At 38.0% G+C, this 6192-nt stretch overlaps 1 long non-coding RNA gene across 1 annotated transcript; it reads left to right on the top strand.

The window, feature by feature from the left end:
- The first annotated feature begins 61 nt into the window (after positions 1-61).
- On the top strand, positions 62-1309 carry LOC106942362 (uncharacterized). Its single transcript, XR_001423611.1, has 2 exons — positions 62-226; positions 373-1309. It is a non-coding gene; the product is annotated as an uncharacterized LOC106942362 (long non-coding RNA).
- Positions 1310-6192: the final 4883 nt, after the last annotated feature.

The following is a 6192-nucleotide window of genomic DNA, read 5'->3' as shown; positions in this document are numbered from 1 at the left end:
TCAGTGAAGAGCGGGATAATATATGTTCATCGTGATGGAGTTGAGTTTCCAGCATCTCAGCATGATCAGTTTTCAGGACGAGTCCAGAGTGACAAAGACGTCCTCAGAGAAGGACGAATCAGACTCCATGTGTCCAGACTGAGGACTGAAGACTCTGGTCTGTATCTGTGTGACGTGAAAACTGAAGATGGATTCAACTCTGGAAGATGTCGACTCAACGTTACTGGTGAGAAGAAATGATAATAAAACATTTTTGTTTAATAGTTAAATTCTTAAGATCTGTGTTGATGAACCAACATCTCCATCTTCTATTAATCCTCCTGGATCTCAGTTTTCATCAAATATTAATAAATATTTCTGGTTTTTCTCCAGCAGCTGCTGATCAGATCCAAACTCAGAGACCAACTTTGACTCCAGAACCAGAGAGAGGAGAAACGAGGACCAACGTCATCGCCGTGACAGTCGCAGTAGCAGCAGTTCTAATATTTGTAATAATAAACTTGATTATATTTTTGATTTTGAGAAGGAAAAGAAAGAAAAACAAACATAATAATTTGAAAAGTGTAGTTGAAAAATATAATGCAGATGAAAGTTTTGTTCAAGTGAGTTTGGTTGATGATAATTTTGCCACCAAAGAAACATCAGATTAGATTTAATGATCTGGTGAGGAAAATGTTTGATTGAATGTATTGTAATATAAATTATATTTATCTGTTTATTGTTATTGTTTCAGTTTCCTGTTTTAAACCATTTCTAAAAACAGTCAGATGTATTGATCAGTTATTTATGCCTAAATGCTGAATCAGCTGATTGTTACTGATAAAATGATTTCATTTATTATTTTCACAGGAATATTTAGATAAACATTTTTTAAAAATATCTTGTGAAGAAAAAACAGAACAAAACAACATGAAGCTTTTAGTAGTTATAAAGTCAATATTTGACTATTTTGAAGTGATGATTTTTCTACGTTTAATACATTTAAATGATTAACATGAAACATTAAATGTGTTTTATAATGTAGATTTTCACCATCATTGTTTGTTTTGTAGAAAGTTTATGAATGTAAATGTTGAGGTTTCATTTCAGAACCGTTAATTCTTCAACATGTCCAAAGTTTTCTCAGTGTTTCAACTCAAATCTTCTTATGAGTTTTATTTCTGATAACATGATTTTTCTGTAGTTTTTATCAATGATCAGAAACTGAATCTTTTATTAAAACCTGTTTGTTTTTCCACCAGCTGTGTCTCCATCTTGTTCTCCCTGAATGAATCTCTCTCTGTTTGCTTGTTTCCTCTTTAATGTCTCATCATGACTCCATCGTCTCCTCATTGGTTTCTGGATCCTGTGGTCAGGAAGCAGCAGCTGCTGCTCTCAGCCTCCTGAAACATCCTGAAGCTCAGCTGCTGATCTCTGATCAGCTCAGCATCCTGAAGCCTTCAGATCAGGAGTTTCTCTGCTGGTCCTGATGCTGCAGACGCTCTCAGACCAGCAGAGGCTGAACCTCACAGTCCTTCAGACCCAGAGGTCGGCATGGAAACCAGCTGATAAAGCTAAACACAGAAACATCGCTCTGCTTTTACAGGCTGATAAAGTCAGAGAAGGAGGAGAAAAACTGAGAAGGAAAACTTTAATGAACGAGATGAATAATTTAACTAGATCTGGATTTAGTAAAAGCTTAAATGTTTGAGCTGAGATGACCTCACATTTCATTCTTCATCACTTTGGTAACCAGATCAGTTCCTGGTTGATGTGAACACAGCAAACCAGGCCCAGAGCATCACTCCTCCACCGCTGTGTCCTGTTGTCAATGGCAACCAATGTCTCTGGTCTTGCCTCAGGGTGGATGTAGTTTACCTTCTTCCTGTCTAAAAACTCAAGTTTTGTTACTGTGATCATTTTATCTGCTTCATTTTTTGTGTTTATGGTGTTAAAATGTTGTAAATAAATCAGTTTTTATAGTAAAATGTTGTCAGGACGCCATGTTGAATGTAGAATATTTTCTCTTATTAATTTGTCTCATTCAAAGTTTTAGGTTTTCACATTTGTTCCAGCAGATTTGATCAAAACTGTCATCAATTTGACATAGATGAAGAAAAGCAGAGCTGCTGTTTCACAGCTGAAATGTTTCTCTTTGTCCACATGGTGGCGCTCTAAGCTCTGACTAAAAGCTGCTCAGCAGTCAAAGTTAGTTTATCTCCTTTCTGTCTTTATTCAGTTCTGATGTGAAAACACAGATTTAGAAAAGTTTCCTTTAATGAAATGTGTTTATTTCTGATTATTAAATATTGATCTGATCAGTTGATCAGCAGCTTCATCCTGATGCTTCACTCAGTGATCTTCACTTCAGGTTGAGTTAATTATATATTAAACGGGCGTTGATGATGTCATTCAGTTGACTCAACACTCGGCACATAATTTGTAAATAAATAATTTCTGCATTAACTGATCATAATGTAACAGATTCAAACATTTCTACTTCCTGTTTACTGATGTAACTTCAGATAAAAATCAAAGTTAGAAAAAAACATCAAAACACTGAAAACATAAAGAGCAACAATTGATTTTTATTTGTCATTTTGCTCATTTTAGAGATAAAAATACAGAATCAATTCTTGGTGGTGGAGAGAAACTTTTGGTTTAAATTAATCTCATTAATTAGGATATAAATTTGTAATTTATATCCTAATTAATTACTTTTATATCCTAATTAATAGACTTTTAATAATTTTTTTTTTTACATAGAGCTAGTCTATGTAAAAAAATATAAATAAAACAAGTAGAAAAGCTGCAGCAACAAAATAAAAGCATAGAAATGACTGAAGGAAAACAGATGAAATGTTTCTGTGATCAGTAACAATAATCAATAATCTGAAGCTTCAACGTTTCATAACGGCTGCAGATCCATGTTGGATCCACTGGAGGTTCTAGAAAGTTCTAAGCTGAGAGTTTGGTTCTGATCTGATCTGGATCTGCTTCCTCGTTCATCTGTTTTATTAAAATAAAGACAAAGAACCAACCCAGTAACCAGTGGAACCATCAGAACGGCTCCAACAATCAGTCCAACATGTTTGTTTCTGCTTCCATCTTCTTTTCTTCCCTCCTTGTTTTCTGTAAAACAGAATCAGAGCTGAAGGTCAGAATCCATTTCTCTTCATCTGCTGCTCTCAGACCAGCTGCTTCTGCAGCAGCTTTAGAAACACAAACATCTGGGCTGACAGGTTCACTGCAGAACCAGAACCACATCTGGCCTTAAAGGGATATTCCCCCTAGATTAGCCACAGAGACTCTGGAGACATTTTACCTTGAAGAAGATTCACTGATTGGACATTAAACCACTTTATGCAGCTTCCTTCTTTCACTGGAACATAGAAACCATGAAAGCTCACCAGTAGGGGGCGCCACATCCAGGAAGACGGTCCAGATGGGGTCAGAGGTCAAAGTGCGTCTCTTCCTGCCGGTTGCTTCTCTCTGGAAAACCCGTCTCTCGTATGTTCCCGTGTCGTTGGTCGTCACGTTGCTCAGAAGCAAAGACACGTCTCCGTCCTCCATCCGTCTGTCCTGCAGCTCCACCCGCTTCCTAAAAGATGGATGCTGGTTCTCTGGGTCCGGCTGCTCGTCTCTGAACAGGAGGACATATTCTGGTTCCAGGTCCGGTCGGGTCCACTGCACAACCACAGCAGGTTTGTTGTTGGGGAGTCGGCATGGCAGAGAGACGATCTGTCCAGGAACAGCTGAGATGTTTTTATGGACTACAGGACAGAGAAACAGAGCAGAAAGGTCAGAGGTCAGAGTGAACCGGTCCACTTCCAGCAGCAGCAGAGACCAAGGAGAGACACTGGACTCTGACCTGGACTGGATCAATGGATCTAACAAGGATTATTGGTGATTTATTGAAAAATTTATTCAGCTATTCAAACTTTTCTGTTGGTTTAAATCCTTTTATGATTTAATAATTTTATTCATCATAATGAATGAACACAAACACATGTCAAGTTAAACTGTTTGAGTTTCTACTTCCTGTCCTGCTGACAGAATCAGGATTTACATTCAGAAACTTTCACTGCACATTTTTCACATAACAGGAATATTTCTGACTAAAGTCCAGTCCTTTACATGATGGTACCAGAATTTAATGACGAATTTGAAACAATTAAATGTGACACAAATTGAACTCTTATGCAGTGAAAAGAAAAAGCTTGAAATGAAATATGTAAAAGTAAATGTTTTAGTACTCTGACACTTTATAATATGAAGCTGAAAGCGGAAGTTCAATCTGGAAGACTCCGCCCCCCGCTGTGTCGCCCATCGCTGCGTCATGCTCGTCTCCAACCTCAGCGCCGGTCCTCACCCGGCTCGTCCAATCATCAATCAAGCTCTGCATATAAGGATCCACACCCACACCGCCAGCCGCTTTCCAGCTGCGTTCAACCCTCCACTTCTGCTTCTCCACCCACATCCTTCGGTTCTCCAGGACAGCACCCTTTCCCGACCTCCACCATCAGTGTCGGGCTCCGGGGGGAGAGCATCCCCAATCCAGGATGTTCATCCGACTTCACATCAAATCTCAGCTCAAATCAGCTGCCGGGGCCCGAGAGCCAAAGAACTGATGTTCATTCCTGTCATTAAATCTTTTGTTTCTTTTTCTCCGTCTGAGTCTTTCCAGATTGAACTGGACTTACAACTGAGTAATGTTACTTTTTACTGGAGGAGAAATATTGTCATCACACATTTAGGAACTAAATACATAAGACATGTTGTGCAACCCCAATTTAATTGTATACATTATTTCCAAATATTTTTCAGCCTTCACTTGATTTCACTACAAAGACAAGATATGTGATTTTCAAATGAATACATTTTGTGTTTTTGCAAATATCCACTCATTTGTAACTGGATTCCTGCAGCCCAAACATGTTTACCACTCAGTTACATACTGACTCAGTGGTAAACGCCTTTCCTTCAAACACTCGGTGAGTTTATTTTAGAAGCTCTTTAGGTGAAGCTATTTCCCTTTTTTGCTTCATGCACAGCTTCCTTTGATAACTGTCAGGTTTCCCTCATCTGTTCTTCTTAATGTGACTCATGTCTGGAATGCAGGCAGGTTAGTTTAAATGTTGCCCCATCTTACTAACAAGCCATGCAGAATGAAGCTTGATCTTGCTTTGCAGGAATAAGCATTGAGGTCCCTAAAAAAGAAATTCCCCCTGGCATTAGCACTAAAGCACCTCCATACAATCACAGATGCTGACTGAACAATCTGCATTGAGTCCGTTTCCCCTTTTGGTCTGCAGGATGTGACTTGTGGTTTGCAAACGATTTGGAATGTGGATTCATCAGACCAGAGGAAACTTTTCTACTTTGGGTCAGTTTGTCTCAGATCAGTTCAGGTCCAGAGAAGTTGATGACATTTCTGACTTTAGCTTTGCATGGTAGAGTTTTGACTTTAAACACTTATAGATGTAGTGATGAACTGCATTAACTGACTGACAGTCACAGTTAACTGAACCCATACAGGATCAGGTAATAGAAACTGAGTGTTTATGGTCATATTTGTCATATCTGCCAAGTTTTGGATTTGAAAACACAATAAATGTTTTTGCTGTCTTGACCATGAGCGCTACCTTGTAAGTGTTTAAGGAGTCCAAGTCAAAAACACAATAAAGTTTATCCATTTGAACATTAAATGTATTTTCTTTATTGTGTATTCAGTTAAATGCAGGTGTAAAATGATTTGCGAATCATCATATTCTTAATTTGTTTATGATTTACACAATATCTCATGTGGGGTTGTGCTATTAATGCAACAATTTTAAACACTAGTCACCCAGTAAATTAATTTTATTTCCAATGCAGCTACTGATCAGTCTGCATAGACACTAAACTGTCTACATGTCCATATGAGCTTCATCATGACTCCAAGCCATCAGGCAGGTTTAGGTTAGCGTTATTTACCAAGAGGTAGATTTGATTTACAGACGTATAAATCAAACATAAACATAAACTTTTAAAAGCAAGAAAAAAATTTAATAACCAGGTAATGGTGCTCAAGGCTGCAGGTCATATTCAAAACAAAGTAGGACCCAGAGGGGTAAAAACTTAAAAATCTGATCAAAATACAGTAATCACTTTCACTGTACATGTTGAATTATCACTTACAATCTTTTCATCTCTCATTTCATAACACAACCT

Source organism: Poecilia latipinna, unplaced genomic scaffold (genome assembly GCF_001443285.1).
Source record: "Poecilia latipinna isolate Pla-1442-1.1 unplaced genomic scaffold, P_latipinna-1.0 Scaffold4220, whole genome shotgun sequence".
NCBI classification, from domain to species: Eukaryota; Metazoa; Chordata; class Actinopteri; order Cyprinodontiformes; family Poeciliidae; genus Poecilia; species Poecilia latipinna.
The sequence above is the reverse complement of the archived record's forward strand: the minus strand, read 5'-3'. Positions and strand labels throughout refer to the sequence as shown.